Source organism: Pseudophryne corroboree, chromosome 1, assembly GCF_028390025.1.
Source record: "Pseudophryne corroboree isolate aPseCor3 chromosome 1, aPseCor3.hap2, whole genome shotgun sequence".
Lineage (NCBI taxonomy): Eukaryota > Metazoa > Chordata > Amphibia > Anura > Myobatrachidae > Pseudophryne > Pseudophryne corroboree.
In genome coordinates, this window is record NC_086444.1 from 1,171,661,192 (window position 1) to 1,171,687,261 (window position 26,070).

Below are 26,070 nucleotides of genomic sequence, written 5' to 3' on the forward strand. Positions count from 1 at the left end.
ACACAATTTATCCAATGTCCGGCTCTCACTTAATGCTTTGAATCTGCGCCGGGTGCCCGCATAAAGGAGAAGTCAATATACAAATGTTGGTATGCAGCACTCCTGGCGTCTTGACAAATCACACGACTATTGCACTATCATATGGCAACGTTTCAGTGCCGTTTATTGTGGCACTTTCGTCAGGTTTAACAAAGAAATAAAAACAGTCACTTACCTATATACCCCTGTCCACCAGTGTGAAAGCGCTGCTCCGTTGGCGGGACCGGTTCCCGTACGGGTGGCGCGTAATGTGTGACGTCATCAGCCGATGCGTCATCACTGTGCTCCCCATCACCATGGCTACCAGAATAACATAACAGAACAAAACATTGTTAGTGACTACATGTTAACATAGCGCAGTGACTGTACAGTAGATAATCACCATTTACATAACATTAGTATATACAACACAGTTGTCATCATGCTACCATATGTTGGAATAGTATACAGACACAGTACGGTAGTCCACGGCTGTAGCTACCTCTGTGTCGGCAGTCGCTGGTCCATCCATAATTGTATACCATCTACCCGTGGTTTTTTTTTTTTTCTTCTTGATACATACTACTATAGTAGCTTACTGTAGCAGTCTGCGGTGCTGCTGAGCTGACAGTGTCCAGCAGGTCCGTCATCAGTCATTACATAATAAATATATATACCTGTCCGGCTGCAGTACTAGTGATATTATATATATATATATATATATATATATTGATTTCATCTCATTATCATCCAATCTATATTAGCAGCAGACACAGTACGGTAGTCCACGGCTGTAGCTACCTCTGTGTCGGCAGTCGCTGGTCCATCCATAATTGTATACCACCTACCCGTGGTTTTTTTTTTTCTCTTTCTTCTTGATACATACTACTATAGTAGCTTACTGTAGCAGTCTGCGGTGCTGCTGAGCTGACAGTGTCCAGCAGGTCCGTCATCAGTCATTACATAATAAATATATATACCTGTCCGGCTGCAGTACTAGTGATATTATATATATATATATATATATATATTAATTTCATCTCATTATCATCCAGTCTATATTAGCAGCAGACACAGTACGGTAATCCACGGCTGTAGCTACCTCTGTGTCGGTAGTCGCTGGTCCATCCATAATTGTATACCATCTACCCGTGGTTTTTTTTTTTCTCTTTCTTCTTGATACATACTACTATAGTAGCTTACTGTAGCAGTCTGCGGTGCTGCTGAGCTGACAGTGTCCAGCAGGTCCGTCATCAGTCATTACATAATAAATATATATACCTGTCCGGCTGCAGTACTAGTGATATTATATATATATATATATTGATTTCATCTCATTATCATCCAGTCTATATTAGCAGCAGACACAGTACGGTAGTCCACGGCTGTAGCTACCTCTGTGTCGGCAGTCGCTGGTCCATCCATAATTGTATACCACCTACCCGTGGTTTTTTTTTTTCTCTTTCTTCTTGATACATACTACTATAGTAGCTTACTGTAGCAGTCTGCGGTGCTGCTGAGCTGACAGTGTCCAGCAGGTCCGTCATCAGTCATTACATAATAAATATATATACCTGTCCGGCTGCAGTACTAGTGATATTATGTATATATATATATATATATATATATATATTAATTTCATCTCATTATCATCCAGTCTATATTAGCAGCAGACACAGTACGGTAGTCCACGGCTGTAGCTACCTCTGTGTCGGCAGTCGCTGGTCCATCCATAAGTATACTAGTATCCATCCATCTCCATTGTTTACCTGAGGTGCCTTTTAGTTGTGCCTATTAAAATATGGAGAACAAAAATGTTGAGGTTCCAAAATTAGGGAAAGATCAAGATCCACTTCCACCTCGTGCTGAAGCTGCTGCCACTAGTCATGGCCGAGACGATGAAATGCCAGCAACGTCGTCTGCCAAGGCCGATGCCCAATGTCATATTACAGAGCATGTAAAATCCAAAACACCAAATATCAGTAAAAAAAGGACTCCAAAATCTAAAATAAAATTGTCGGAGGAGAAGCGTAAACTTGCCAATATGCCATTTACCACACGGAGTGGCAAGGAACGGCTGAGGCCCTGGCCTATGTTCATGGCTAGTGGTTCAGCATCACATGAGGATGGAAGCACTCAGCCTCTCGCTAGAAAAATGAAAAGACTCAAGCTGGCAAAAGCACCGCAAAGAACTGCGTTCTTCGAAATCCCAAATCCACAAGGAGAGTCCAATTGTGTCGGTTGCGATGCCTGACCTTCCCAACACTGGACGTGAAGAGCATGCGCCTTCCACCATTTGCACGCCCCCTGCAAGTGCTGGAAGGAGCACCCACAGTCCAGTTCCTGATAGTCAGATTGAAGATGTCAGTGTTGAAGTACACCAGGATGAGGAGGATATGGGTGTTGCTGGCGCTGGGGAGGAAATTGACAAGGAGGATTCTGATGGTGAGGTGGTTTGCTTAAGTCAGGCACCCGGGGAGACACCTGTTGTCCGTGGGAGGAATAGGGCCGTTGACATGCCTGGTGAAAATACAAAAAAAATCAGCTCTTCGGTGTGGAAGTATTTCACCAGAAATGCGGACAACATTTGTCAAGCCGTGTGTTGCCTTTGTCAAGCTGTAATAAGTAGGGGTAAGGACGTTAACCACCTCGGAACATCCTCCCTTATACGTCACCTGCAGCGCATTCATAATAAGTCAGTGACAAGTTCAAAAACTTTGGGCGACAGCGGAAGCAGTCCACTGACCAGTAAATCCCTTCCTCTTGTAACCAAGCTCACGCAAACCACCCCACCAACTCCCTCAGTGTCAATTTCCTCCTTCCCCAGGAATGCCAATAGTCCTGCAGGCCATGTCACTGGCAATTCTGACGAGTCCTCTCCTGCCTGGGATTCCTCCGATGCATCCTTGCGTGTAACGCCTACTGCTGCTGGCGCTGCTGTTGTTGCTGCTGGGAGTCGATGGTCATCCCAGAGGGGAAGTCGTAAGCCCACTTTTACTACTTCCACCAAGCAATTGACTGTCCAACAGTCCTTTGCGAGGAAGATGAAATATCACAGCAGCCATCCTGTTGCAAAGCGGATAACTGAGGCCTTGACAACTATGTTGGTGTTAGACGTGCGTCCGGTATCCGCCGTTAGTTAGTTCTTGAGGTAGTGTGCCCCCGTTACCAAATACCATCTAGGTTCCACTTCTCTAGACAGGCGATACTGAGAATGTACACGGACGTCAGAAAAAGACTCACCAGTGTCCTAAAAAATGCAGTTGTACCCAATGTCCACTTAACCACGGACATGTGGACAAGTGGAGCAGGGCAGGGTCAGGACTATATGACTGTCACAGCCCACTGGGTAGATGTATGGACTCCCGCCGCAAGAACAGCAGCGGCGGCACCAGTAGCAGCATCTCGCAAACGCCAACTCTTTCCTAGGCAGGCTACGCTTTGTATCACCGGATTCCAGAATACGCACACAGCTGAAAACCTCTTACGGCAACTGAGGAAGATCATCGCGGAATGGCTTACCCCAATTGGACTCTCCAGTGGATTTGTGGCATCGGACAACGCCAGCAATATTGTGTGTGCATTAAATATGGGCAAATTCCAGCACGTCCCATGTTTTGCACATACCTTGAATTTGGTGGTGCAGAATTTTTAAAAAAACGACAGGGGCGTGCAAGAGATGCTGTCGGTGGCCAGAAGAATTGCGGGACACTTTCGGCGTACAGGCACCACGTACAGAAGACTGGAGCACCACCAAAAATGCCTGAACCTGCCCTGCCATCATCTGAAGCAAGAAGTGGTAACGAGGTGGAATTCAACCCTCTATATGCTTCAGAGGTTGGAGGAGCAGCAAAAGGCCATTCAAGCCTATACAATTGAGCACGATATAGGAGGTGGAATGTACCTGTCTCAAGCGCAGTGGAGAAGGATTTCAACGTTGTGCAATGTTCTGCAACCTTTTGAACTTGCCACACGTGAAGTCAGTTCAGACACTGCCAGCCTGAGTCAGGTCATTCCCCTCATCAGGCTTTTGCAGAAGAAGCTGGAGGCATTGAAGGAGGAACTAAAAGGGAACGATTCCGCTAGGCATGTGGGACTTGTGGATGGAGCCCTTAATTCGCTTAACAAGGATTCACGGGTGGTCAATCTGTTGAAATCAGAGCACTACATTTTGGCCACCGTGCTCGATCCTAGATTTAAAACCTACCTTGGATCTCTCTTTCCGGCAGACACAAGTCTGCTGGGGTTCAAAGACCTGCTGGTGACAAAATTGTCAAGTCAAGCGGAACGCGACCTGTCAACATCTCCTCCTTCACATTCTCCCGCAACTGGGGGTGCGAGGAAAAGGCTCAGAATTCCGAGCCCACCCGCTGGCGGTGATGCAGGGCAGTCTGGAGCGACTGCTGATGCTGACATCTGGTACGGACTGAAGGACCTGACAACGATTACGGACATGTCGTCTACTGTCACTGCATATGATTCTCTCCCCATTGAAAGAATGGTGGAGGATTATATGAGTGACCGCATCCAAGTATGCACGTCACACAGTCCGTACTTATACTGGCAGGAAAAAGAGGCAATTTGGAGGCCCTTGCACAAACTGGCTTTATTCTACCTAAGTTGCCCTCCCACAAGTGTGTACTCCGAAAGAGTGTTTAGTGCCGCCGCTCACCTTGTCAGCAATCGGCGTACGAGGTTACTTCCAGAAAATGTGGAGAAGATGATGTTCATTAAAATAAATTATAATCAATTCCTCCGTGGAGACATTGACCAGCAGCAATTGCCTCCACAAAGTACACAGGGAGCTGAGATGGTGGATTCCAGTGGGGACGAATTGATAATCTGTGAGGAGCGGGATGTACACGGTGATATATCGGAGGATGATGATGAGGTGGACATCTTGCCTCTGTAGAGCCAGTTTGTGCAAGGAGAGATTAATTGCTTCTTTTTCGGTGGGGGTCCAAACCAACCCGTCATTTCAGTCACAGTCGTGTGGCAGACCCTGTCACTGAAATGATGGGTTGGTTAAAGTGTGCATGTCCTGTTTATACAACATAAGGGTGGGTGGGAGGGCCCAAGGACAATTCCATCTTGCACCTCTTTTTTCTTTCATTTTTCTTTGCGTCATGTGCTGTTTGGGGAGTGTTTTTTGGAAGGGCCATCCTGCGTGACACTGCAGTGCCACTCCTAGATGGGCCAGGTGTTTGTGTCGGCCACTAGGGTCGCTTATCTTACTCACACAGCTACCTCATTGCGCCTCTTTTTTTCTTCTTTGCGTCATGTGCTGTTTGGGGAGTGTTTTTTGGAAGGGCCATCCTGCGTGACACTGCAGTGCCACTCCTAGATGGGCCAGGTGTTTGTGTCGGCCACTAGGGTCGCTTATCTTACTCACACAGCTACCTCATTGCGCCTCTTTTTTTCTTCTTTGCGTCATGTGCTGTTTGGGGAGTGTTTTTTGGAAGGGCCATCCTGCGTGACACTGCAGTGCCACTCCTAGATGGGCCAGGTGTTTGTGTCGGCCACTAGGGTCGCTTATCTTACTCACACAGCTACCTCATTGCGCCTCTTTTTTTCTTCTTTGCGTCATGTGCTGTTTGGGGAGTGTTTTTTGGAAGGGCCATCCTGCGTGACACTGCAGTGCCACTCCTAGATGGGCCAGGTGTTTGTGTCGGACACTAGGGTCGCTTAGCTTACTCACACAGCTACCTCATTGCGCCTCTTTTTTTCTTCTTTGCGTCATGTGCTGTTTGTGGAGTGTTTTTTGGAAGGGCCATCCTGCGTGACACTGCAGTGCCTCTCCTAGATGGGCCAGGTGTTTGTGTCGGCCACTAGGGTCGCTTAGCTTACTCACACAGCTACCTCATTGCGCCTCTTTTTTTCTTCTTTGCGTCATGTGCTGTTTGGGGAGTGTTTTTTGGAAGGGCCATCCTGCGTGACACTGCAGTGCCACTCCTAGATGGGCCAGGTGTTTGTGTCGGCCACTAGGGTCGCTTATCTTACTCACACAGCTACCTCATTGCGCCTCTTTTTTTCTTCTTTGCGTCATGTGCTGTTTGGGGAGTGTTTTTTGGAAGGGCCATCCTGCGTGACACTGCAGTGCCACTCCTAGATGGGCCAGGTGTTTGTGTCGGCCACTAGGGTCGCTTATCTTACTCACACAGCTACCTCATTGCGCCTCTTTTTTTCTTCTTTGCGTCATGTGCTGTTTGGGGAGTGTTTTTTGGAAGGGCCATCCTGCGTGACACTGCAGTGCCACTCCTAGATGGGCCAGGTGTTTGTGTCGGCCACTAGGGTCGCTTAGCTTACTCACACAGCTACCTCATTGCGCCTCTTTTTTTCTTCTTTGCGTCATGTGCTGTTTGGGGAGTGTTTTTTGGAAGGGCCATCCTGCGTGACACTGCAGTGCCACTCCTAGATGGGCCAGGTGTTTGTGTCGGCCACTAGGGTCGCTTAGCTTACTCACACAGCTACCTCATTGCGCCTCTTTTTTTCTTCTTTGCGTCATGTGCTGTTTGGGGAGTGTTTTTTGGAAGGGCCATCCTGCGTGACACTGCAGTGCCACTCCTAGATGGGCCAGGTGTTTGTGTCGGCCACTAGGGTCGCTTATCTTACTCACACAGCTACCTCATTGCGCCTCTTTTTTTCTTCTTTGCGTCATGTGCTGTTTGGGGAGTGTTTTTTGGAAGGGCCATCCTGCGTGACACTGCAGTGCCACTCCTAGATGGGCCAGGTGTTTGTGTCGGCCACTAGGGTCGCTTAGCTTAGTCATCCAGCGACCTCGGTGCAAATTTTAGGACTAAAAATAATATTGTGAGGTGTGAGGTGTTCAGAATAGACTGAAAATGAGTGGAAATTATGGTTTTTGAGGTTAATAATACTTTGGGATCAAAATGACCCCCAAATTCTATGATTTAAGCTGTTTTTTAGTGTTTTTTGAAAAAAACACCCGAATCCAAAACACACCCGAATCCGACAAAAAAAATTCGGTGAGGTTTTGCCTCGAACCCAAAACACGGCCGCGGAACCGAACCCAAAACCAAAACACAAAACCCGAAAAATTTCAAGTGCACATCTCTACTAAAGAGACCCGCACCAGCATTCCACCTGCGGTGTAGCCTGACTCTCCTATCCATTTGGATTCATCTGCTTCCAGCTACAGATCCACCTGCTTTCAGCATCCAGCTTCCAGCAGAGGTCAGCTCTTCTTAAAGTGCCGGTACCCTTTTCTGCAGATTATCATTTATCACCGGCATTATTATTTCACCGCTCTCAAGCTCCAAACATCACTTCATATTTCATCGCTCTCAAGCTACATTTATCATTTAACTGGTTCCAGACAGTATCCACTCCGTGTCAACATCAGTCTGGTTCCAGCCAGTACCCACAGCAGCCGTTTTATCCACAGCAGCCCAGCTCTTCCTGGAACACCAGCTGGTACGATCCTGGGCTATCTCCATTGCTACAGTCGGGCCTGGTAAGGACTTTCCAACTAGAAGATTATAAGAACTATCTCACACTACCAGAGCCCTGTGGCCCTTGCCACCCTGTAGAACCCAGGAACTGTATTTATCCTCTGCTGATTTTTATGTTTTCTTTTACTGCTGCTGTGTTACGGAGTTTGTCATAAATAAACATCATTGACTTTTACCCTGGTTGTCGTGTTCACGCCTTCGGGCATTTCTTCTACATGTTACTTACATGTCTAGGGGTCTGATACAACCTCCCAGGTTCCGTTACATCCCAGCCCCTACAACTGAGGCTGCCTCCCGTCAGCTCAGGCCCTCAGTTGTGACAGTAAGCACTGACCATATGAATCCAGCCGGATACCAGAATCAAGCGGCCAGGCCGATGCAAGAACTGGCAGCCCGACTTGAACATCAGGAGGCTGCACAGGGCCACATCATCCGCTGTCTCCAGGATCTCTCTACTCGGCTGGATGGGATTCAGACAACCCTCCGTGGATCAGACGCGTCCGGTGCGTCAACCACAGTGACTCCAGCTATAACCCCACCCACCTTACCCATTTCTGCTCCACGTCTTCATCCTCCAACGCTAGCAAAATTTGACGGATCTCCAAGATTCTGCAGGGGATTTCTCAACCAGTGTGAGATTCAGTTTGAGCTACAACCTGGCAATTTTCCCAGTGACCGTACAAAAATTGCCTACATTATCTCTCTTCTCAGGGGCTCAGCCCTTGATTGGGCATCACCGTTATGGGAGAGGTCCGACACCCTGCTATCCTCCTACACTGCATTCGTGTCAACATTCAGGCGTATCTTCGACGAGCCAGGCCGGGTAACTTCAGCTTCATCTGAGATTCTCCGTTTACGCCAGGGATCACGTACTGTAGGACAATATCTTATACAGTTTCAGATCCTGGCATCCGAACTGGCATGGAACGACGAGGCCCTGTATGCTGCATTCTGGCATGGCTTATCTGAGCGTATTAAAGATGAGTTAGCTACCAGAGACTTACCTTCCAAGTTAGATGAGCTAATCTCACTCTGCACGAAAGTTGATTTACGTTTCAGAGAGAGAGCAACTGAGCGTGGAAGATCATCTGCTCCAAAATCTTCTGCTCCTCCTCCTCGCCAACTGTCACCATCTAAAGACGAGCCCATGCAAATTGGCCGTTCCCGTTTAACTCCTGCTGAGCGCCGAAGACGTCTCTCTGAGTCTCTTTGTCTTTACTGTGCAGCTCCGTCTCACACCATCAATGCCTGTCCCGAACGTCCGGGAAAACTCCAAACCCTAGCTCGCCCAGGAGAGGGCCGGCTAGGAGTAATGATCTCCTCTCCATCTCCTCATGATTGTAATCTCCCAGTGTCGCTCCAAATTGCTCAACGTTACCGGAACGTCATTGCCCTCCTTGATTCCGTAGCAGCTGGGAACTTTATTACCGAAGCCTATGTTAAACGGTGGTCCCTACCCACCGAGAGACTTCCTTCGTCCATTTCCTTAACTGCCGTGGATGGCAGCAAGATTTTTGATGCAGTTATTTCTCTAAGGACTCTACCAGTTCGTCTGAAAGTGGGAGTTCTTCATTCTGAATTTATTTCTTTTTTAGTGATTCCAAGAGCCACACATCCTGTGGTCCTGGGCCTTCCATGGCTCCGTCTTCACAATCCATCTATTGATTGGACGACTACGCAGATTCTGGCATGGGGTCCCTCCTGTGCTGAGACATGTTTGTTTAAAGTATTGCCTGTCTGTTCTTCCTCCCCCAGGTCGTCTGATGTTCCACCTCCTCCATATCAAGATTTCACGGATGTGTTCAGTAAAGCCTCTGCTGATATCCTTCCTCCTCATAGAGAATGGGACTGCCTGATTGATCTCGTTCCAGGGAAGGTTCCACCTCGAGGCCGAACTTACCCGTTGTCTCTGCCTGAGACGCATTCCATGGAGGAATACATTAAAGAGAACCTAGCAAAGGGGTTCATTCGACCTTCCTCTTCTCCAGCCGGCGCAGGCTTCTTTTTCGTAAAGAAAAAAGATGGTGGTCTGCGGCCGTGCATTGACTACAGAGGTCTGAACGACATTACCATCAAGAACCGCTATCCACTACCCCTGATTACTGAGCTCTTTGATAGAGTCAGCGGAGCTACCATCTTTACAAAGCTGGACTTGAGAGGTGCATACAATCTCATCCGGATCCGTGAGGGTGACGAGTGGAAGACCGCCTTTAACACCCGTGACGGACATTATGAGTACCTCGTCATGCCCTTCGGATTGAGCAATGCTCCAGCTGTCTTCCAGCATTTTGTCAATGAGATCTTCAGAGACATTTTATACCGTCATGTCGTGGTCTATCTAGATGATATCCTCATTTTTGCCAACAATTTAGAGGAACATCGTTTTTGGGTAAAAGAGGTTCTGTCCCGTCTCCGTGTCAATCATCTCTATTGCAAATTAGAGAAATGCGTCTTTGAAGTCAAGTCCATTCCGTTTCTAGGTTACATTGTGTCCGGTTCCGGACTAGAGATGGATCCTGAGAAACTACAAGCAATCCAGAATTGGCCGATACCCTTAACACTCAAAGGGGTCCAGAGGTTCTTAGGGTTCGCCAATTATTACAGAAAGTTTATACGAGACTTTTCCACCATTGTGGCGCTTATTACTGCTTTAACTAAGAAGGGTGCTAACCCGTCCAAGTGGTCTGAAGAAGCTACGCAAGCTTTTCATCTCTTAAAACAACGGTTCATCTCTGCACCAGTTCTGAAACAGCCCGACATCGACTCTCCTTTCATCTTAGAGGTGGATGCCTCCTCCGTTGGAGTAGGAGCGGTGTTATCTCAGAGGGCTAAAGATGGCCATTTACATCCTTGCAGTTTCTTCTCTCGGAAGTTCTCCCCAGCGGAGCGCAACTATGACATTGGCGACCAGGAGTTGCTAGCCATCAAGCTCGCTCTAGAGGAGTGGAGATATCTGTTGGAGGGAGCTTCTCATTCAATCACCATACTTACAGACCACAAGAACCTTTTATATCTGAAAGGCGCACAATGTCTCAACCCTCGTCAGGCCAGATGGGCACTTTTCTTTTCCAGATTCGACTTTAAACTCCAGTTCTGTCCGGGCTCTCAGAATCGCAAGGCCGATGCCCTTTCCCGCTCATGGGAGCAAGAAAATGAGTCAGAGTCTTCAGACAAGCATCCTATTATTAATCCGTTGGCATTCTCCACGGTAGGGATGGACTCTACGCCCCCACTAGGGAAAAGTTTTGTGAAGCCGGTACTGAGGAAGAAGCTCATGCATTGGGCCCATGCTTCCCGTTTTGCCGGACATACAGGTATCCAAAAAACCCTGGAGTTTATCTCTAGGTCCTATTGGTGGCCAACTCTGAGAAAGGACGTCATGGAGTTTATTGCATCTTGCCCAAAGTGTGCCCAACATAAAGTCTCCCGCCAGTCGCCTGCGGGGCAACTGGTTCCACTATCCGTTCCCCGTCGACCATGGACCCATTTGTCGATGGATTTCATTACAGACTTACCCATGTGCAACAAGTTCAATACCATCTGGGTGGTAGTTGACCGGTTCACCAAGATGGCACACTTCATTCCTCTCACCGGTCTTCCGTCTGCTTCCAAGTTGGCTCAAGTGTTCATACAAGAGATCTTCCGACTCCACGGTCTGCCTGAAGAAATTATCTCAGATCGAGGAGTTCAATTCACAGCCAAATTCTGGCGAAGTTTATGTCAAGTCCTCCAAGTCAAACTAAAGTTTTCCACGGCTTACCATCCTCAGACCAATGGTCAAACTGAGAGGGTGAATCAGGACTTGGAGGCCTTCCTCCGCATCTATGTGTCTTCCTCTCAAGATGACTGGGTTCAGTTACTTCCCTGGGCCGAGTTCTGTCATAACAATCAGTATCATTCCTCATCTTCTTCAACACCATTCTTCACCAACTTTGGATTCCACCCTAAAGTCCCTGAATTCCAACCGCTCCCAGAAACTTCTGTTCCAGCAGTGGATATCACCTTGCATCAGTTTGCAAACAACTGGAAGAGTGTACGAGCAGCTCTGCTCAAGGCATCGTTCAGATATAAGAAGTTTGCGGACAAGAAGCGTAGAGCGGTTCCTGCTCTCAAGGTGGGTGATCGGGTATGGTTATCCACGAAGAATTTGAGGTTAAGAGTCCCCAGTATGAAGTTTGCACCTCGCTACATTGGTCCTTTCAAAATTGAGCAAGTCATCAATCCTGTTGCTTACAGACTTCAGTTACCTCCCTTCTTAAAAATACCCAGGACATTCCATGTTTCCCTGTTGAAACCGCTGATCCTGAATCGGTTTCATTCCTCACTTCCTCCAACTCCGAAAGTCCAAACTCAACGAGGTGTTGAGTATGAAGTGGCCAAGATCCTGGACTCACGTCACCGTTACGGTCAACTACAGTATCTTATTGACTGGAAGGGTTTCGGCCCTGAGGAACGCTCATGGACCAATGCTTCTGATGTCCATGCTCCTGCCTTGGTCCGGAGATTCCATTCCAAGTTTCCTCAAAAGCCAAAGAAGTGTCCTGGGGCCACTCCTAAAGGGGGGGGGGGGGTGCTGTCACGATCCGGGTATCTGGACGCCATTACTTACCCTTCAGATGCCTCCTAAGGCTGGCTCAGCGTTCCAGGACCGGATCCCATCTGTTATACTGATATCCACATTCCTGCCTCCTCTCCTGTCACTCTGAGACGCGGTCACCGCGGCGCCATGTTACATCCGGAATGGCGTCTCCCGCGGCCTCCGCCGCTGTCCCTGAGTTTCTGCATGCAGAGTGTCAGAGTGGCGATTACGTCAGCCGCGGCCTCCGCTGTGCCCGCGTGGTTTAGATGTGCACTTATCAGTTTGGCGTCTCCTGTCTCCTGTGGCCGGCGCCGCCATTGCTGTTTTAATTCCCACATGGATTACAAACCAAACTTCCCTCCAAGTGTCTGCATGGGCGCAGCCATCTTGGATTCTGTCATCTGTTCATTGCCACCAATCTGCTGTCTGCATTGTTAATCTGCATAATTGCCTAGCCAATCCCTTCCTTGCTGCAGGTATAAATATTCTGTGCCTGAGCAAGGAAGGCGTCAGTGCTTTGGTTGTCAAACCTAGTTCCAGTTTGTCTCTCTCCTGTGGTTGTTTTCCAGGTTTCAGTTCCTATCTCCACACTTCCACTAAAGAGACCCGCACCAGCATTCCACCTGCGGTGTAGCCTGACTCTCCAATCCATTTGGATTCATCTGCTTCCAGCTACAGATCCACCTGCTTTCAGCATCCAGCTTCCAGCAGAGGTCAGCTCTTCTTAAAGTGCCGGTACCCTTTTCTGCAGATTATCATTTATCACCGGCATTATTATTTCACCGCTCTCAAGCTCCAAACATCACTTCATATTTCATCGCTCTCAAGCTACATTTATCATTTAACTGGTTCCAGCCAGTATCCACTCCGTGCCAACATCAGTCTGGTTCCAGCCAGTACCCACAGCAGCCATTTTATCCACAGCAGCCCAGCTCTTCCTGGAACACCAGCTGGTACGATCCTGGGCTATCTCCATTGCTACAGTCGGGCCTGGTAAGGACTTTCCAACTAGAAGATTATAAGAACTATCTCACACTACCAGAGCCCTGTGGCCCTTGCCACCCTGTAGAACCCAGGAACTGTATTTATCCTCTGCTGATTTTTATGTTTTCTTTTACTGCTGCTGTGTTACGGAGTTTGTCATAAATAAACATCATTGACTTTTACCCTGGTTGTCGTGTTCACGCCTTCGGGCATTTCTTCTACATGTTACTTACATGTCTAGGGGTCTGATACAACCTCCCAGGTTCCGTTACATCCCAGCCCCTACAACTGAGGCTGCCTCCCGTCAGCTCAGGCCCTCAGTTGTGACATAGTGTCCATAATTCATATTACATACCACAGTAGTTTCACTTTACCTTATAAACGTTACTCCTCACAGTAGAGCCCCTTATTCACATTACATCACACTGAATTGCTCCTTATTCACATTACACCACACCTTATTGCTCTTTATTCACATTAGACGACACAGTAGTGCCCTTTCTATATGCAACAACACATAGTAGAGCACCTTATACACATAATGCCACACATTAGTAATGCATTTATACACAATTCCACACAGTAATGCCCCTTACACATGAGACACATTAATGTCCTTGTAAACATAATGCACCTTACAAATTTTGACAACGTTTATTAATGCCCTTTTACACATAATGTCCCTTACACATATGCCACACATTATTAATGCCCTTATACACATAATGACACACATGGTGCCCCCTTCACATTTGCTGCACATTATTAGTGCCCCTACACACATAATGACACACATACAGTAGTACCCTGTTACACATATGCCGCACATTATTAATGCCCTTATACACATAATGACACACATAGTGGCCCTTTACACATATGATGCACATTATTAATGCATTTTTGCATGACACACATAATGCTCCTTACACATATTCTGAACACTACTGCACAACCAACCCACTCACATGCACACAGCACTCACACTTCCACTAACACTGTGACCTCTGCCTCTGCTTGGATACAGATGTGTCCTCACAAATCTTGCATCAATGCTAACGTCGGGCACCTTTTTTTTATGAAAATGCGTCTTATTTGCATTGCTATGTGGCTAGGATGCACAAGCAGCTTCTGCTGATTAAACTGATATGCAGCATGCCAATATACTGTCTGAGACTGTGGCTGTATCTGCATATGAAATGCTACATACAGAATATAGGCATGCCGCATATCATTTTAAACAGCAGAAGCTGATGATGCCCCAAGGCATATCAAATGCCCTAGGCAATTGCCTAGTTTGCCTATGCCTATGGCCGGCTCTGCTGTTACATATATGCTGGTATTTGTAGTTCCTGGAGCTGGGAAGCCTCCTATTTGGTGCAATATTGAGATAAGAGATTACAGTAGGAGGGTGTGCTCCATGTAGTGCGGTATCTGCCAGACATTGTTAGCAGAGCTATAACTAGACATTTTGGTGCCCTGTGCCATAAAGAGCCTCCCATGCCCATATTCAGAATAGGGCCAACATGCAGCAAAGGCTTGCTCTCACAGGAAAATGGTGTGGTTACACAATAGTAACCCCAATTCAAACTGCGCCACAGTGTAGTGCCCCTTATTCGCATGACATCACACAGTAACACCCCTTATACACATTATGCCACACAGTATTATCCCTTATACATGTTACATCACACAGTAGTGCAACCTTATTCACATTACACCACAGAGTAGTGCCCTTTATTCACGTTACACCACACAGTAATCCCCCTTATACACATTATGCCACACAGTATTACACCTTCTGCCTAAGCTTGATCCAGCAACACTGCAGTGCTTTTTATTTGTCTGTAATTTAAACTATGTCAGCCCCCCATGCCCTGCCCCGTGCTCCTATTGGGTGACTCACCTGGAAGCTGCGCTCAGTTAGCACTGACACCCATGGCATCTGGGCTCTGCACTAGAATGCCTTTCTGGTCGTTTATTATGGCTTCTTGCTGCTGCTATGGGATGTTCCTAGCCTCCTGTTGCTGCAGACGTACCCCTATCCCTGAGATACCTGCCTGGTGCTACACCCTAAAATGGGCTTATAGAGGACTGCCACGCCCCAGAGAGCAGCAGTGGTGATATCTGCAGGTGGTCACTCAACCTCCTGAAACACGGATACACAAAAAAAATGAGAGATCACGTCTGCGTTCATGAAATGGTAAAACACATCAAGGAGTTGGGTTTGTGGTGCAAAGTCTTTGATGAATAGTAGGTTCTTTTTCTCAGTTTCTTTTCATAAAAGAATGCACGTTGACTTAATGTATCCCGTACTCGCGTTGATACGTGGTAGACCCTTCCAATGATGATATCTTTAAAGCTTCATTCCTGTCTTTCCTCCTACTTCTCCGAGTAGGATCTTCAGTAGATTCGTATCCTCAGGGGTAAGAGGAAAAAGACAACTAATAGTGTAGTAAGTTCGTAATGAATGAGGAACGTCTATTTCCTTTTTCTTTTAATGAGGGAGTGCGTAGTGGGATGGTGTATGGACCTATATATAACAGTGCCTTTAAGGTGGTCCCAATCCGAGAGATTAGGGTGAAGATGACTTCGTGCGTACCGTACTCACGTTAAGACGTGATGTGCCTCTCCTATAAAGGTATCTTTGGTATCTGTTCTCCGTGTTTTCTCCTATGCTTCCGAACAGGACACCAGGATGGTTCTTATCCTCAAAGAGTTGGAAACATAGAGACAGAAAAAGCGATTGATAGTGTAGTAGGTACGTCGTAAGAGGTGTCCTTAACTACTAAAGGTATTTCGGGAGATTGTACTATAAGTGAGCCAATGATGGTGAATAATGGGCGTACTTGACTCACACAAAATTCTACGTGAACCTTTACGTAAGGGTATCTTTCAGGAGATCTAAAAATAGCAATAGCTTAGTGCATACCGTACTCACGTGAAAACGTGATGTACCCCTTGTATAAAGGTATCTTTAGTAACACTTTGTTTTTCTCCTCTTCCTCCAGACAGGATCCTAAATGGTTCTTATCCTCGGGAGTGAGAAAGGGAGATAGGACAATTGATAGTGTAGTAAGTTCGTTGCAGTAAGGGACCGTTGAGAAGAGATTAACTCCTCTAGACTTATTACTTTTAATGGGGAAGTGCGTACCGTACTCACATCCGTATGGGGAGGTGAAAACACATAAAGGTATCTTTTCTTCTATCAGTATACTCTCATACACGATCACTCCCACACAGATTGGGCAGGTGGAAAAATAGTGGGCGTACCCGACTCACACTAGACAATGTAGGGACTTGTGCATAAAGGTATCTTTGGAGTGGTCCCACTGGTTCTAGCAGTTCCTGGTTCCAGAATCCACTCCTCTCACATTATGCATGAGAAAAAAACGAAGCATAGTGTCATGGGGTGACACACAAATAAAAAATATATTACAGAAACGTTCTAAGACAACATAAAACTGCGAAAGGACCCCAGGTAAGAATGGGGGGTATAAAAGGATGAGTGTTAAGATGTTAAAGTCCGTATTTCTCTCACCTTTGTAAATACCGTCCCAATTGGCCCCTAGTGGTCCTGGTCCTCACGCCAACGCGTTTCGACTGAGAAAGTATTTTTCAAGGTGTGCAGTGAGGGCACCCGTGCCACTATTTATACCCCATAACAGGAAGTCATGTGATGGAGGTGTGGTTGCAAATACAAAGCGTGCTACACCCCTCTAAGGAATTTTTTAACCCACTACTAACCATTTGTCCCTTACTTTTCCTATTGTCTACCCATCCCCTGCCCTCTACATCTGTCCCCCTTCCCCTGCAACTGCTCCCCTGCAACCTGAAACTGACCCCTGCATTATTAACCACTGCACCTTGAAACTATCATCCTGGCAACTGACACTTCTGCACCCTGCATCTGCCCACCCCTGCAATATGCACCTTCCACCTCCCCTCGCTGCATCTGCCCACCCCTGCAATATGCACCTTCCCTCCCTGTATCCTGTATCTGCCCATCTCTGTTCTTTCCCTCCCTGCAACCAATTTCTGCCCACCACTGCAATATGTACCTTCCACCTCTGCACCTTCCCTCCCTGCACCCTGTATCTGCCCACCCCTGCAATAGGCACCTGCCATCCCTACACCCTGTAACTGTCCACCTCTGCTCCTTCCATCTCTACACCCTGCACATGTCCACCCCTGCAATATGCACCTTCCAACCCTACACCCTGCACCTGCCCACCCCTGCAATATGCACCTTCCAACCCTACACCCTGCACCTGCCCACCCCTGCATTATGCACCTTCCATCCCTACACCTGCCCACCCCTGCAATATGCACCTTCCATCCCTGCACCTGCCCACCCCTGCATTATGCACCTTCCACCTCTGCACCCTACACCTGCCCACCCCTGCAATATGCACCTTCCATCCCTACACCTTGCACCTGCCCACCCCTGCAATATGCACCTTCCATCCCTACACCCTGCACCTGCCCACCCCTGCATTATGCACCTTCCATCCCTACACCCTGCACCTCCCCACCCCTGCACCTTCCATCCCTACACCCTGCACCTGCCCACCTCTGCAATATGCACCTTCCATCCCTACACCCTGCACCTCCCCACCTCTGCAATATGCACCTTGCATCCTTACACCCTGCACCTGCCCACCTCTGCAATATGCACCTTCCATCCCTACACCCTGCACCTGCCCACCTCTGCAATATGCACCTTCCAACCCTACACCCTGCACCTGCCCACCCCTGCACCTTCCATCCCTACACCCTGCACCTTCCCACCCCTGCAATATGCACCTTCCATCCCTACACCCTGCACCTGCCCACCTCTGCAATATGCACCTTCCATCCCTACACCCTGCACCAGCCCACCACTGCAATATGCACCTTCCATCCCCACACCCTGCAATATGCACCTTCCATACCTACACCCTGCACCTCCCCACATCTGCAATATGCACTTCCATCCCTACACCCTACACCTGCCCACCCCTGCAAGATGCACCTTCCATCCCTACACCCTGCACCTGCCCTCCCCTGCACCTTCCATCCCTACACCCTGCACCTGCCCACCTCTGCAATATGTACTTCCATCCCTACACCCTACACCTGCCCACCCCCTGCAAGATGCACCTTCCATCTCTACACCCTGCACCTGCCCTCCCCAGCCACTTCCATCCCTACACCCCTGCACCTGCCCACCTCTGCAATATGCACCTTCCATCCCTACACCCTGCACCTGTCCACCCCTGCAATATGCACCTTCCATCCCTACACCCTGCACCTGCCCACCCCTGCACCTTCCATCCCTACACCCTGCACCTGCCCACCCCTGCACCTTCCATCCCTACACCCTGCACCTGCCCCACCTCTGCAATATGAACCTTCCATCCCTACACCCTGCACCTGCCCACCTCTGCAATATGCACCTTCCAACCCTACACCCTGCACCTGCCCACCCCTGCATTATGCACCTTCCATCCCTACACCTTGCCCACCCCTGCAATATGCACCTTCCATCCCTGCACCTGCCCACCCCTGCATTATGCACCTTCCACCTCTGCACCCTACACCTGCCCACCCCTGCAATATGCACCTTCCATCCCTACACCTTGCACCTGCCCACCCCTGCAATATGCACCTTCCATTGCTACACCCTGCACCTGCCCACCCCTGCATTATGCACCTTCCATCCCTACACCCTGCACCTCCCCACCCCTGCACCTTCCATCCCTACACCCTGCACCTGCCCACCTCTGCAATATGCACCTTCCATCCCTACACCCTGCACCTCCCCACCTCTGCAATATGCACCTTGCATCCTTACACCCTGCACCTGCCCACCTCTGCAATATGCACCTTCCATCCCTACACCCTGCACCTGCCCACCTCTGCAATATGCACCTTCCATCCCTACACCCTGCACCTGCCCACCCCTGCACCTTCCATCCCTACACCCAGCACCTTCCCACCCCTGCAATATGCACCTTCCATCCCTACACCCTGCACCTGCCCACCTCTGCAATATGCACCCTCCATCCCTACACCCTGCACCTGCCCACCACTGCAATATGCACCTTCCATCCCCACACCCTGCAATATGCACCTTCCATACCTACACCCTGCACCTCCCCACATCTGCAATATGCACTTCCATCCCTACACCCTACACCTGCCCACCCCTGCAAGATGCACCTTCCATCCCTACACCCTGCACCTGCCCTCCCCTGCACCTTCCATCCCTACACCCTGCACCTGCCCACCTCTGCAATATGTACTTCCATCCCTACACCCTACACCTGCCCACCCCTGCAAGATGCACCTTCCATCTCTACACCCCTGCACCTGCCCTCCCCTGCACCTTCCATCCCTACACCCTGCACCTGCCCACCTCTGCAATATGCACCTTCCATCCCTACACCCTGCACCTGTCCACCCCTTGCAATATGCACCTTCCATCCCTACACCCTGCACCTGCCCACCCCTGCACCTTCCATCCCTACACCCTGCACCTGCCCACCCCTGCACCTTCCATCCCTACACCCTGCACCTGCCCACCTTTGCAATATGAACCTTCCATCCCTACACCCTGCACCTGCCCACCTCTGCAATATGCACCTTCCAACTCTACACCCTGCAACTGCCCACCCCTGCAATATGCACCTTCCATCCCTACACCCTGCACCTGCCCACCCCTGCAATATGCACCTTCTATACCTACACCCTGCACCTGCCCACCTCTGCATTATGCACCTTCCATTCCCTACACCCTGCAACTGCCCACCCCTGCAATATGCACCTTCCATCCCTACACCCTGCACCTGCCCACCCCTGCAATATGCACTTTCCACCCCTACACCCTGCACCTGCCCTCCCCTGCACCTTCCGTCCCTACACCCTGCACCTGCCCACCTCTGCAATATGCACCTTCCTTCCCTACACCCTGCACCTGCCCTCCCCTGCACCTTCCATCCCTACACCCTGCACCTGCCCACCCCTGCAATATGCACCTTCCATCCCTACACCCTGCACCTGCCCTTCCCTGCACCTTCCATCCCTACACCCTGCACCTGCCCACCTCTGCAATATGCACCTTCCATCCCTACACCCTGCACCTGCCCTCCCCTGCACCTTCCATCCCTACACCCTGCACCTGCCCACCCCTGCAATATGCACCTTCCATCCCTACACCCTGCACCTCCCCACCCCTGCACCTTCCATCCCTACACCCTGCACCTGCCCACCTCTGCAATATGCACCTTCCATCCCTACACCCTGCACCTGCCCTTCCCTGCACCTTCCATCCCTACACCCTGCACCTGCCCACCCCTGCAATATGCACCTTCCATCCCTACACCCTGCACCTGCCCTCCCCTGCACCTTCCATCCCTACACCCTGCACCTGCCCACCCCTGCAATATGCACCTTCCATCCCTACACCCTGCACCTCCCCACCCCTGCACCTTCCATCCCTACACCCTGCACCTGCCCACCTCTGCAATATGCACCTTCCATCCCTACACCCTGCACCTGTCCTCCCCTGCACCTTCCATCCCTACACCCTGCACCTGCCCACCCCTGCAATATGCACCTTCCATCCCTACACCCTGCACCTGCCCTCCCCTGCACCTTCCATCCCTACACCCTGCACCTGCCCACCCCTGCAATATGCACCTTCCATCTCTACACCCTGCACATGTCCACCCCTGCAATATGCACCTTCCATCCCTACGTCCTGCACCTGCCCACCTCTGCAATATGCACCTTCCATCCCTACACCCTGCACCTGCCCACCCCTTCAATATGCACCTTCCATCCCTACACCCTGCACCTGCCCACCCCTGCAATATGCACCTTCCATCCCTACACCCTGCACCTCCCCACCTTTGCAATATGCACCTTCCATCCCTACACCATGCACCTGCCTACCCCTGCACCTTCCATCCCTACACCCTACACCTGCCCACCCCTGCAATATGCACCTTCCATCCCTACACCCTGCACCTGCCCACCCCTGCACCTTCCATCCCTACACCCTGCACCTGCCCACTCCTGCACCTTCCATCCCTACACCTGCCCTTCCCTGCAATATGCACCTTCCATCCCTACACCCTGCACCTGCCCACCTCTGCAATATGCATCTTCCATCCCCACACCCTGCACCTGCGCACCCCTGCAATATGCACCTTCCATCCCTACACCCTGCACCTGCCCACCCCTTTTATTTACACCTTCCATCCCTACTCCCTGCACCTGCCCACCCCTGCACCTTCCATCCCTACACCCTGCACCTGCCCACCCCTGCAATATGCACCTTCCATCCCTACACCCTGCACCTCCCACCTCTGCAATATGCACCTTCCATCCCTACACCCTGCACCTGCCCACCCCTGCAATATGCACCTTCCATCCCTACACCCTGCACCTGCCCACCCCTGTAATAACCACCTTCCATCCCTACACCCTGCAGCTGCCCACCCCTGCACCTTCCATCCCTACACCCTGCACCTGTCCACCCCTGCACCTTCCATCCCTACACCCTGCACCTGCCCACCCCTGCAATATGCATTTTCCACCTCTGCACCCCTTAACTGCCCAACCATGCACCACAAAGTTTATTAGCTGTGTGCCCAGTTACATGGTGCATGGTTGGGCAGTTAAGGGGTGCAGAGGTGGAAAATGCATATTGAAATATGTACCTTCCACCCCAGCTCCCTGTAACTGCCCATCCACTGTGTATCCTGGGCTCCCTGCAGCCACTGGCGCCTGTTGATGCCTCTGCCCACACTTCGGTGCGGCCAGACTTCGATGATGACACTTCAATGCAGCCTCTTGTGCGGCAGTAGTCAGACCCACTCTGGTGGAGACCCTAATGGGGGGGTCCTTAAAACTTTGCTGCGGGGCCCAAAAAGTTTTAGTTATGCCCCTGGGGAGATATGTCATGTCATTTCTCCCTACATTCTGCGCGGGAGCTCTAAGGCGCTCAAAGCACTGACAGCGTGACACAGCTGAGGTGGCGGGCACACAGCTAATAAACTTTAAACAGCAGACAAATGACAAATGGACATTGTGGTGGTGGTCAGTTCTTCCACAAGGGCTACGGCCGCACCACCCTAGTTATGGCTCTGATAGCTGGGGACATTAATGATAATTACTGTATGACAGTAGCCAAGTGTAGTATAGCACTGTTATTTTGCCTGTAGAAATGATCCTAGATTAGAGGGCAGCAATTATAATTGGTCCATATTAGTGCAGCACAGTGTTGTAAATAGAAAGGATCCTGCTAACTCACCTAACTTCAGCAATGTCATATATGTTTGCATCTGGCATTAATATGCCCCTGAAACTGGCATATCAATAGTCCATAGAGTCTGTTAAGTATATACGTGGGGTTGGGTATGAGATCTTGGCGGATGGGATGCCGACCGTCAGAATACAGATGCCGGCATCCCAATGTTGATTATCCCCACAGGGGGGAGTTAAGCCTTCTAACCCCCTCTACCCCCACCCCCCTAACCCTTTACCGTGTCCTAACCTCCACCCTTAGTTCCTAACCCGAACCTCCTTGGTTAGTGCCTAAACCTAACCCCCTACTCTCCACTGCCCAACCCTAACCCCCCCCCCCCCAGGGCCTAAACCTAAACCCCCCTCGATGGTGATTAACCCTAAGCCCCCCTCCCTGCAGCCTAACCCTAACTACCCACCGCCCACAGCCTAACCCTCACCCCCCCTCCCCACCCCAGGTAGCAACTAAAACTAACAAACCCCACCCCTGCAGCCTATCCCTAAACGTCCCGGTTATACTTACCTTCGGGATTCCGAGGGTCTGGATTCTGGTGTCAGGATCCTGACCTTTTCTGGATTCTGCCGTCTGTGTTCTGACAGGTGTTGGCATGACGGTGTCAGTATTTCAGCTGCCGTGATCCCAACATCCGTAATCTTGAACGTATTCTGTAAGAATGATGTAATATGGCACTTACTGTACCAAATATGGCCACTTCCCTTTATTGTTGTGCAGTGTTCAGTTACCGCCCACCCACTCAAGGTGTGTGTGTGTGTGTGTGTGTGTGTGTGTGTGTGTGTGTGTGTTTTGAGTAGAGATGAGCGCCGGAAATTTTTCGGGTTTTGTGTTTTGGTTTTGGGTTCGGTTCCGCGGCCGTGTTTTGGGTTCGACCGCGTTTTGGCAAAACCTCACCGAATTTTTTTTGTCGGATTCGGGTGTGTTTTGGATTCGGGTGTTTTTTTAAAAAAACCCTAAAAAACAGCTTAAATCATAGAATTTGGGGGTAATTTTGATCCCAAAGTATTATTAACCTCAAAAAACATAATTTACACTCATTTTCAGCCTATTCTGAACACATCACACCTCACAATATTATTTTTAGTCCTAAAATTTGCACCGAGGTCGCTGTGTGAGTAAGATAAGCGACCCTAGTGGCCGACACAAACACCGGGCCCATCTAGGAGTGGCACTGCAGTGTCACGCAGGATGGCCCTTCCAAAAAACCCTCCCCAAACAGCACATGACGCAAAGAAAAAAAGAGGCGCAATGAGGTAGCTGACTGTGTGAGTAAGATTAGCGACCCTAGTGGCCGACACAAACACCGGGCACATCTAGGAGTGGCACTGCAGTGTCACGCAGGATGTCCCTTCCAAAAAACCCTCCCCAAACAGCACATGACGCAAAGAAAAAAAGAGGCGCAATGAGGTAGCTGTGTGAGTAAGATTAGCGACCCTAGTGGCCGACACAAACACCGGGCCCATCTAGGAGTGGCACTGCAGTGTCACGCAGGATGTCCCTTCCAAAAAACCCTCCCCAATCAGCACATGATGCAAAGAAAAAGAAAAGAAAAAAGAGGTGCAAGATGGAATTATCCTTGGGCCCTCCCACCCACCCTTATGTTGTATAAACAAAACAGGACATGCACACTTTAACCAACCCATCATTTCAGTGACAGGGTCTGCCACACGACTGTGACTGATATGACGGGTTGGTTTGGACCCCCCCCAAAAAAGAAGCAATTAATCTCTCCTTGCACAAACTGGCTCTACAGAGGCAAGATGTCCACCTCATCTTCACCCTCCGATATATCACCGTGTACATCCCCCTCCTCACAGATTATCAATTCGTCCCCACTGGAATCCACCATCTCAGCTCCCTGTGTACTTTGTGGAGGCAATTGCTGCTGGTCAATGTCTCCGCGGAGGAATTGATTATAATTCATTTTAATGAACATCATCTTCTCCACATTTTCTGGATGTAACCTCGTACGCCGATTGCTGACAAGGTGAGCGGCGGCACTAAACACTCTTTCGGAGTACACACTTGTGGGAGGGCAACTTAGGTAGAATAAAGCCAGTTTGTGCAAGGGCCTCCAAATTGCCTCTTTTTCCTGCCAGTATAAGTACGGACTGTGTGACGTGCCTACTTGGATGCGGTCACTCATATAATCCTCCACCATTCTATCAATGTTGAGAGAATCATATGCAGTGACAGTAGACGACATGTCCGTAATCGTTGTCAGGTCCTTCAGTCCGGACCAGATGTCAGCATCAGCAGTCGCTCCAGACTGCCCTGCATCACCGCCAGCGGGTGGGCTCGGAATTCTGAGCCTTTTCCTCGCACCCCCAGTTGCGGGAGAATGTGAAGGAGGAGATGTTGACAGGTCGCGTTCCGCTTGACTTGACAATTTTGTCACCAGCAGGTCTTTCAACCCCAGCAGACCTGTGTCTGCCGGAAAGAGAGATCCAAGGTAGGCTTTAAATCTAGGATCGAGCACGGTGGCCAAAATGTAGTGCTCTGATTTCAACAGATTGACCACCCGTGAATCCTTGTTAAGCGAATTAAGGGCTGCATCCACAAGTCCCACATGCCTAGCGGAATCGCTCCGTGTTAGCTCCTTCTTCAATGCCTCCAGCTTCTTCTGCAAAAGCCTGATGAGGGGAATGACCTGACTCAGGCTGGCAGTGTCTGAACTGACTTCACGTGTGGCAAGTTCAAAGGGCATCAGAACCTTGCACAACGTTGAAATCATTCTCCACTGCACTTGAGACAGGTGCATTCCATCTCCTATATCGTGCTCAATTGTATAGGCTTGAATGGCCTTTTGCTGCTCCTCCAACCTCTGAAGCATATAGAGGGTTGAATTCCACCTCGTTACCACTTCTTGCTTCAGATGATGGCAGGGCAGGTTCAGTAGTTTTTGGTGGTGCTCCAGTCTTCTGTACGTGGTGCCTGTACGCCGAAAGTGTCCCGCAATTTTTCTGGCCACCGACAGCATCTCTTGCACGCCCCTGTCGTTTTTTAAAAAATTCTGCACCACCAAATTCAAGGTATGTGCAAAACATGGGACGTGCTGGAATTTGCCCATATTTAATGCACACACAATATTGCTGGCGTTGTCCGATGCCACAAATCCACAGGAGAGTCCAATTGGGGTAAGCCATTCCGCGATGATCTTCCTCAGTTGCCGTAAGAGGTTTTCAGCTGTGTGCGTATTCTGGAAAGCGGTGATACAAAGCGTAGCCTGCCTAGGAAAGAGTTGGCGTTTGCGAGATGCTGCTACTGGTGCCGCCGCTGCTGTTCTTGCGGCGGGAGTCCATACATCTACCCAGTGGGCTATCACAGTCATATAGTCCTGACCCTGCCCTGCTCCACTTGTCCACATGTCCGTGGTTAAGTGGACATTGGGTACAACTGCATTTTTTAGGACACTGGTGAGTCTTTTTCTGACGTCCGTGTACATTCTCGGTATCGCCTGCCTAGAGAAGTGGAACCTAGATGGTATTTGGTAACGGGGGCACACTGCCTCAATAAATTGTCTAGTTCCCTGTGAACTAACGGCGGATACCGGACGCACGTCTAACACCAACATAGTTGCCAAGGACTCAGTTATCCGCTTTGCAGTAGGATGACTGCTGTGATATTTCATCTTCCTCGCAAAGGACTGTTGAACAGTCAATTGCTTACTGGAAGTAGTACAAGTGGGCTTACGACTTCCCCTCTGG